The 9,672-nt window shown below is 39.2% G+C and overlaps 1 long non-coding RNA gene across 1 annotated transcript; it reads left to right on the top strand.

Moving 5' to 3' along the window:
- The first annotated feature begins 6,370 nt into the window (after positions 1-6,370).
- Positions 6,371-8,171, top strand: LOC105903175. The gene is made up of 4 exons (XR_004165885.1): positions 6,371-6,410; positions 6,560-6,723; positions 7,192-7,316; positions 7,579-8,171. It is a non-coding gene; the product is annotated as an uncharacterized LOC105903175 (long non-coding RNA).
- The last annotated feature ends 1,501 nt before the right edge of the window (positions 8,172-9,672 follow it).

The raw sequence follows: 9,672 nt of genomic DNA, 5'->3' as shown, positions 1-9,672 counted from the left end.
TCTGGGCCCCAGACAAAAGGTGAGTTCACCTCTGAAGAGAGGGCATCAGAACTGTGTTTGAGGAAGTGAGAAAATAACATTTATTTAGGATCTGGGTAGTTTCACAATCAGGCTAAAAAGTTTATTCAGGCTCAGCATTTTTGCTTGTTTTTTGTTTTCCATTTAATATACATTCATTGAAGGATAAACAAAACTTGGGTCATAGCAATTGGTCATGGATCACCTTCGACAAATTGGAAAAAATAGGATTTTCATGATTGTTGCAATGCAAAATGTGTAACAAAATTGTACATAGCTTAGGATGTGGGCATGGCTGTGGGTACGTGGGTTGTCTCTGTGGATATAAGGCCTAAACACCTAATCTAGTGGTTCTAGCAGTTCTGTCCTCCATTGAGGGCTTTTGGCTACGTTACAGTTCTCGGTTGCTTTAACACATTTCCTCATATATATAAATAGCAACCTGCAAAAACTCGAAACTCAGCCAAAATTCTTAGTTTATGGCTGCTACTTTGAGGACGATAACTGGCAGAAACGGCTGATTCCGCCTGGGTGGGTTGTCTAAATGAAATTTTCCTCTTAGGCGTGGAATTTTGAATATGGGTGGGACGAAATGTTCTTCTCTGACAGGGCAATGCACCAATCAAAAATCATCATTGCCAAAGTGTGATTTATCTATCTGGCAAAAAGTGTCACGTTCCCTTTTTTGGAAGAGCAAGAGCAAACCTGTGTTATGAGTTAATGCAATGAATCTATCTCGGATATCCTCAAAGTTAACACATATAAACAACAGCCTGGCGCTGCCCACTGACTGCCTTTGATCACGCCTTTACCGCTCGCTTTATCGCTTGAGCAACAGCAACCATTATCGTCCTCAAAATAGGGGCCTATGTGTCAAAAGTAAATAATTAAGTCTATAAAGTTACCAGTGCCACCAGATTGACAAGTCCTTGTATCATTGTTTAGAAACAACACAGTTGAATTGCTTTGCCATGTGGTCAATCTGACTGAGTACTCTGTAGGTGTACTCCTTATTGTCTGGAGTGACAGGAGATTAGTGGGTGAGGGAAATGATCACAGGAGGGAGTCTGTGGTCCCTGTGGCTTCTTGGACACATACTTGGATGCTTCCACTTGTCCATCTCTTTTACTCACACTTATATATATATATCACTATAAGAGACTATCACTTTTTTTCAACACAGGTAGGCTACCAAATGCTAAAAGAATGTAGTAACAGGATGTAGACCGTATCCACAATTACAACCTTGAAACAAAGGGACATTTTTCTTACTCACAGAAATTCCTCGTGAGCCAAGTAATGTTCCAATCCAATCATGAGACTGAAGATCATAGACGTTTCACCTTTATTCAGAAAACAACTTTTTCACTGGATTAAGTAAAGAAGAGTAGATTAGATGAGTGATCAGCATTCTGTTGAGGCCACCAAACCATTCATTGATGGTGTTTGTGTGACAAAAGTTTACATTGGCCAAGATGACAACATACAGTAATTTGGCATGCTGTGTCTTACAAAAGTCCTTCCAATCTGATGAAAGAGATCCTTTTAGATGATTTTAAGGAGGGTAGATTAGTATGCAGTAATGCCCAATGGTGAAAATATGACTGAATATGTCTGATATAGTGGCACACACTGTATTTTACTAGACTTAATGGTAGGAGTCTAGTACCAATATGAAAACATATTTAAGTCATTGTTTGAATCCTACAGTAAATAAGTGTAAACATAGATACATTGTTGAAGATGGATGTGGTGAGGTTGAGCGGCTCCTGATGACACTGAAGAGCATATGAGCCGGGGCTGAGCCCCAGACAGCCCGTCCCAATTTAATCCCTGATGATGATTGGTTTAACCCTTTAGCATGTCATGACACACAGTGAATAGATACCTAGATGTCAAATGAAACTGCAAACAATAGTACCTACAGTGTTGGGAGGGTTCCTTTTAAATTTCCAAACAAGTAATATGTAACGTAATCCGTTAGATTAAGAAAGGGGAGTAATTTATTTTAAATAAGGATTACAGCAGCATTGTTTTACATTGTATTAGCTGTGGATGAAAGAGTTCTGTCAGTTGTTGAGGCTGTAAAGCCCACCTCCAACTACAACAACCCATGACTCCTTTTGCTGTAAGGATAGATAGATTGAAAGACGTTATTGTTATTATTATTATTATTATTATTGTTATTGTTATTATTTTTATTATTTGCCATTACCATTTAAACATGTCCTGTGTTGTGTGATTGTCCGTAGTAATACCGCTAACCAAATTTGTGTTATCTGCCACCTTTAAATTTGCTTTATCAAAAAGTCAAACACCTGAAAACCTATTTTCTTTCCAGTGGAGTCTCCTGAGGAGGACGTGGTGTATTCTACTGTGGTGACCCATAAGACTGATGACACAGATCAACCAGATCCTACTCCATGTAAGAGATGTGTTTGTATGGGAAGGGGTCTTTATGCTTCATTGCAACTCTGTGCAGAACTCCTGTCGTAGTAATCCTTGATAAGAGAAACCAACCACACAATGGCACTTTTGGTGAGCCCCAGACCGCCCGTCCCAATTTAATCCCTGATGATGATTGGTTTAACCCTTTAGCATGTCATGACACACAGTGAATAGATACCTAGATGTTTTAGATGTCAAATTAAACTGCAAACAATAGTACATACAGTGTTGGGAGGGTTCCTTTTAAATGTCCTAACATGTAATATGTAACGTATTCCGTTAGATTACGAAAGGGGAGTAATTTATTTAAAATAAGGATTACATCAGCATTGTTTTACATTTTATTAGCTGTGGATGAAACAGTTATGTCAGTTGTTGAGGCTGTAAAGCCCACCACCAACACCAACCCCAACAACCCATGACCCCTTTTGCTGTAGTTACCATTTACCATTTAAACTTACCATTTAAACATGTCCTGTGTTGTGTGATTGTCTATCATAGTAACACCGCTATCCAAATTGGTGTTATCTGCCCCCTTTTAAATTGCTTTTTCAAAAAGTCAAACACCTGATTTCTTTTCCAGTGGAGTCTCCTGAGGAGGAAGTGGTGTATTCTACTGTGGTGACCCATAAGACTGATGACACAGATCAACCAGATCCTACTCCATGTAAGAGATGTGTTTGTATGGGAAGGGGTCTTTATGCTTCATTGCAACTCTGTGCAAAACTCCTGTCGTAGTTATCCTTGATAAGAGAAACCAACCACACAATGGCACTTTTGGCCACTGCTAAACTTGAACTTTGAGCAAAGACTGGTTACTGTTGGTTGGTTACTAAACTCATTCATGATGAATTCTCTTTCACACGGTACATACATGCAGTAGACATACATACTGTACATACACACATACACACATACACACACACACATACATACATACATACATACATACATACATACATACATACATACATACATACATATACATACATACATACATACATACATACATACATACATACATACATACATACATACATACATACTTACATACATACATACAAACATATATAGCCTAATTACGTGTATACATACCACCACCTCTCCGCTGGTGTACCTCAGGCATCGGTACTTGGACCCAGGGACGTGCACAGGAAGGGGCTAAGGTTGCCCCTCCGAAGGAATTTTTTTTTTTTAAATAGTATAAAAAAATCGCAGAATATGTGCCGTGGTGGCGGCGGTAAGTGATCGACCCTGAAAATTTCACAGTTTCAAGTGATATAGGCAGAATATGGGCGCAGGGGGAGGGGGCGTGGCGGTGGCGGTTACAAAAATGAACGTGTTGCCCTTTCTCTCCAGGGCAGAGCAAAGGCCCTTCCAAATTCCTGTGCACGTCCCTGCTTGGACCCTTGCTATTTTCTATTGACACCACTTCCTTAAGTGAGATCGTCCATTCCCACAGGTTCTCCTTTCACTGTTATGCGGATGATACTCAGCTGTACTTGTACTTCCCTACGGATGATTCTATTATATTGGCATGCCTCAGTGATTTTTTTCAGTCATTTCTTTTTGGATGAGGGCCCATCACCTTCAGCTCAGTCTTTAAAAGTCTTTCTCTCCTGGTTTTCCCAGCCAATTCGGCGTAGTTACTTGTGTTAAAGGATTCAATGATTTATTGTCGTGCAATGGGTGGAGAATGAATTTGTTTCAAGTACATGTATTTCATCATAGTTTATAAAATTATAAACTTTTCTGTGTTTAATATGTTATTATCAATGTATGTTCATATATGTTCATAAATACATCTAATATACATCTTGTAACTGATGCTTTGTCGTTTCATTTGTATGTCCCCTCACATCTGCTCTATATATAGCACCTGTGCCTGCTGACTCCTCCCCTAAAGACAGGTCAGAAGGCACAGGGAGGTGTGGCCTTCTGCGATTGGCTGTGGTGGTGCTCTGCATTCTGATCCTGGGGGTTGTCATCGGTCTGAGTTTACACTGTAAGTCACTGGGGTCATAAGGGAAGTCTTGCCACTCGGCAGCCATTTTGACAACGTCTCTGGGTAGCTATTTTGGGCAAAAAAGATCAGGCTCCTGTCTAAATGAATGGGGAGAGATCCATAACTCCACATAGGATGGTCAAGCAGACAAAAGTACATCACGTGGATCCATGTTTAAACATTGTTTCCCAATCACTGAAATAAGGCAAAAAAAAAGCCTTTATTCTTTGTTTTGACTTGCAGACTGCACATCCACCAAATTGTGCAGTGCGCTTATTGCTATGGCAACATTGGAAATATTCAGGGCGGGTCCTCCAGTTACAAATCCACCATGTTTAGCGTTCATTTTCCCCCATTAATTTTCCTGTCAGTGATTTGTCTCCTCCCTTATAACGATCTTTTGATTAGGGTCAGTTAGGTAACTGACAGGGTTGGGTAATAACGGATTACATGTAATTGGGATAACGTAATCAGATTACAAAAAATAAGTAAGTATATTCATTTGAAAAAAATGTGTATTCAGATTATAGTAACATTGTCAAGGATTACTTGATACAAATGTTGTATATGCCTTTGCCATTAACTCATGAATGACCAGGGCTTCCTAGACAATAGCATCACTATGTGGCAAGGAAAAAAGAACGGTTCATGTAACCTCCTTTGTTCTGTGTTTTCCCACAATAAATCACAAGATCCAGTTCAGTCCCTCTGCGCCACAAAATAGCCTTCCCTTCCTGGAAATATAGTACAGCCATCACTTTGAGTTTTTAAAAAAGTGCACAAAACCAGCTACGTGGAGTACAATTTCAGCGTGGACACCCCCTCTCAAATGGTGCTCAGAGAATGGCCTACCTGATTGTAGAACATGTTGGCATTTATACCATTCAGTCAGGTAGAATACAGCAGGGGAGGGGAGACCACACCCTACTTTGCATGAAAGGGAGACAGTGGGGTGTAGGGGTTCACCTATGGGGGGAGGGAGGTGATAACAGAGGACAAAGGGTGATAGCAGGAAGGAGGCTGTCTGGGGGGGTGGGGGGTCCACATGCTAAATGTTCAGGACTCAGACAGAGTACACATCCAATGGTATGAGTTACAGATACAAATGATACAAAATAATAACAGAATATATTTTGCGGTTCCATCACATTTAAGATACGCAAATCCTCCTGGTGGGCTTTTGAGAGAGTTTTATGAAAGACTAACAATGAGTTGGAAGAAGAAGAAGAATAAGATAGAGGAAGATTCATATTTTAAAAACTCAAGTACTTGTCTCTTTTAAAATCTAATACAGAGGAAAAGAATCACCATTCAGAAAGAGCAAACAGGGAGGATAACAACTCAAAGCACTAAAGGTTCAACATCAGAAGCACATTCTACTTAGGCAGTATCATAAAAGTCTAATACGCAGTTACATTTATAGCAAATCATTTTGCCTGATGAAGATAAGATATCATATCAAAAGAAAAGTCCTTCACATGATGTCAGACAGAATTCTTACTTTCAGAAGTATGATTATTGTGTAGATTCTTCAGCTGAATGTCAGTCTGGTAAATGTGCCAATGGCTGGGAAACGCATGGCAGACAACGCCACTGCTTCTCTATGAAGAGTCTAACCTGGACTCAGAGTAAAGATGAATCTAACCACATGAGGAGCGATCTTGCATTCAAGTCTTCTGTCATGATCACAAGTATATCAGAAAGGTTACGCTTTAAATTGGGGTCATGATTAGCTTCTCTTTTACAGATTCTGCAGACATCAGCGAGACAAAACAAGAGCCTCCATCTCCAACTCCAACTCCATCTCCATCTCCATCTCCATCTCCATCTCCATCTCCAACTCCAACTCCATCTCCAACTCCATCTCCATCTCCATCTCCATCTCCATCTTCATCTCCATCTCCAACTCCAACAGAGAAGAATGACCACACAACACAAAGTACAAACGATTCAACATTAGAAGAGAGATTTTCTAGTTTTCTAGTAGAGTTTTCTAATTAATAGAAAATCAATTTTGATGCAGAAATAATGTAAAAGTAAGACCAGTCAACATCATCAGGTTTGACTCAGAAGTCATTTTCTCACTAGGTTCTTCAGCTGGATGTCCGCCTGGTAAATGTGCCAATGGCTGGAAATCACATGACAGACAGTGCTACTTCTTCTCTGAGAAGAAACTAACCTGGACTCAGAGTAGAGATGAATGTGTCCGTATGAGGAGCCATCTGGCAATCATACATGATGAAGATGAGCAGGTTTGCTGTGTTTCCTTCATCAGTTCTTTAATGATGGCATGATGTTTTTAACATAATGGCATTTCTGTACTTCCTTTCCAGACATGATTAATAAAGGAAAATACATGAGCAAATGAATACTCTCAGGATAATAAGCAACTATGGAGAAAATAGATGCATCACAAGGTGGTCTTCTACCGCATTCAGTATGTGCTTATAGAGATGACTGTGTCAAGGAATAGGATCTCTTGGCCTCTTTGACTGGAGTAAAATGAAAGAGCTTACTGGAGCGCAGCTGATGTGATCATTTATGGAGAGGAATTGCAGTACATGTTAAGAAATCCTGTTCACTCGAAAATAGTTCCAAAAACGTATGCTTTTTTTCTGGCAAAATGATATTCTCACTGACAGATGCAGCCAGTATCAATCAATAGTATCAAAATAGTATGCCAAACACTATCTAATTCAATGTTTTCTTCTGTGTCAAAGATATTTTTGATGACGGAAATTAAATCAAACATGGAAACTCTTGACGACAAGTTCTGGATTGGTCTGAATGACAGAAAAAGAGAGGGCCAGTGGCTATGGGTGGACAACACTACTCTCAATACATCGTATGAAGTTTCACTTAACTTTTCTTTCTACATGTTACTTTATCCTGCTATGACAATACGAATTACATGTAAAATCATGTTCTTGCATACACTGACATTAATACTGATAGGTTCTTCGTTCTTCTCTGAGTTGAACCTCACTGTTCAGTGTTCTATAGATTGTACAGTATGTTCTCAGCTTTTAAGGATGATGTTTAGATTAGGACGAGAAGCTTTAGGGGCTTGAATCAATACTGGTTTCTGATTTGCCGTGTCTCCACAGATTCTGGATGAAAAACCAGCCTGATGATTTGAAGAGTTATATTAATCCAGATGGAGAGGACTGTGTACTGATGGGAGATAAATACTTTGTAATGAATGATGCAAAAGGCTGGTGGGACACAGCCTGTAAGACAGAGTGCAAATTTATTTGTGAAACTGAAACTTGTTAATTATCACAGTGCATCATACCTTTATTGATCACTGACTACTGATGATTGTCCATTTGAATTGCACCAATCAGACTTTTTTATTTCTGTTCTATTGCCAAATACCAATTTTCACACATTGCTAACTGATAGATCTCATAGTCTATCCAGTGTGTGTGTTTCCTTCCTGAGAAATCAAATATTTACTAGAGATGCACAGTGACGTCATTATCTGTATCTGTATCTTTTAATACCACAACATTATCTGTATCTGTATTTCGGATAGAAAAACGTTAACCAGGCACATGCTGTATTTTCTAACCTAATATTCTTTGGTAATGCAATTGGTGTGCTTTCAATGCATCAAATTAATCTATTTTATGTATTTAGCATATCATTTATTGTGCAGCTAACGTTAGCGCTTCATCTGTTAATATCGAAGGTAAACTCCTACAGACCCTGTCTATTGTGTTAGTGCCATTTGTTTCATTGTGTAAACCAGCTTTCACTATTTGTTTATGACAGTTTTATTTTTGGTTCAAGGTGAATACATGAAACCCATTACCAAACCAGTCATACATTCTGTTACTTATGGTTGGAATTATAGTCAAAACAAATAATTATTTTCTTTCTGGGGACCCCCTGGCACCCCATCAAGGAAAAGGATCCCTAGGCTATGGGTCTCTGGACTCCACTTTGAGAGTTTGTTGACCTATTCTAAGGTTTGTTTTTGGTTATTTAAAATATGTAAATGTATACATACATACTGTATATGCTGTGCATCATCTATTCAGAGAATATTATATAAAAGAAAATTGATGTTAATAAACTCGTTCTGAGTTCTGAATTCTGAGATTGTCAGCATGGACAATTTCCTTCAATACATTGTCAGAAACACAGAACATGCAGGCAATTCAACTGGTGGAGGTCCAGAGGAACAGGCAAGACAAAGACCACGGAAATACTAGGCATGAGTCAAAACCAGCAAAAAAAAACATGGCAAAAGATCCAAATCACAAAGGCTAAACCCAGGCTAAAGTCAGTACAAGGCAAACACAAGACAGCCAAAACCATGACGTTGGCCTAGGAGAGTGATAATCCTGCAGCGAGCATAGAGCTTGGCGGGGTTAAATAGGAAAACTGATATGGACACAGTGGGGAACAGGTGAGACAAGAAAATGGGAATGGGAATGGGAACTAACAATAACAGGAAGTAGACACAAAAGGTACGGGGTAGGGTCAGAAACACATGGCAAACAGAAATAAAACAGAAAGCACTGTGTCTGTGTCTTTATGTATATATTTGTGTTTTGTGAATTAACATGATATTCAGTAGTATAAATAGGACACAAGTAGGTATTGTAAGGAGCAGCATTTTACATTGATGAGTATACTCACCTGTCATCAAGTTAGGTTCATAGAGGCATTTTACATTGATAAGTATGCTCACCTGTGAAGGGACCGGCATAGGTCATAAGAATATGCCATAGTCAATAATTCAATGATATTATACCTAGTTATAATTTTTACTTTTATTTGGATTTAACTAGCATGTAAACAGTTCCTGGGTGAATATACTCTTGGGCTGACCTGGGGAGTGAGGTGTGACATTAGACTCACCTTCCCCCCCCAGGTCGAGACAAAGAGCCCTGCACCCATGGCCCATTTGAATAGACGGTTACACCCCTAAACTCAGCTTTTAAGAGCAAATCCTACAAGGAATAGATCAGATGAGCCTGAGGTGAAGCTATGAGTGGACGTTCAGGCTTTGTCTCCCTTGGTTGGCCACCACTGTATAAGATTAAAACCTGGATCTTGACTGACTAAAACCTAAGACTGAATCTTCAATATATGGTATAAATTATATCCCATCACCTGTCATCAAGTTAGGTTCATACAGAGGAAAACTCAAGAAGTGTATTTGGGAAGAACTCAAGCTGGCCTGATTC

Source organism: Clupea harengus, chromosome 19, assembly GCF_900700415.2.
Source record: "Clupea harengus chromosome 19, Ch_v2.0.2, whole genome shotgun sequence".
NCBI lineage: Eukaryota > Metazoa > Chordata > Actinopteri > Clupeiformes > Clupeidae > Clupea > Clupea harengus.
Note: the sequence above shows the minus strand (reverse complement) of the source record. Positions and strands in the feature narration are given on the sequence as shown.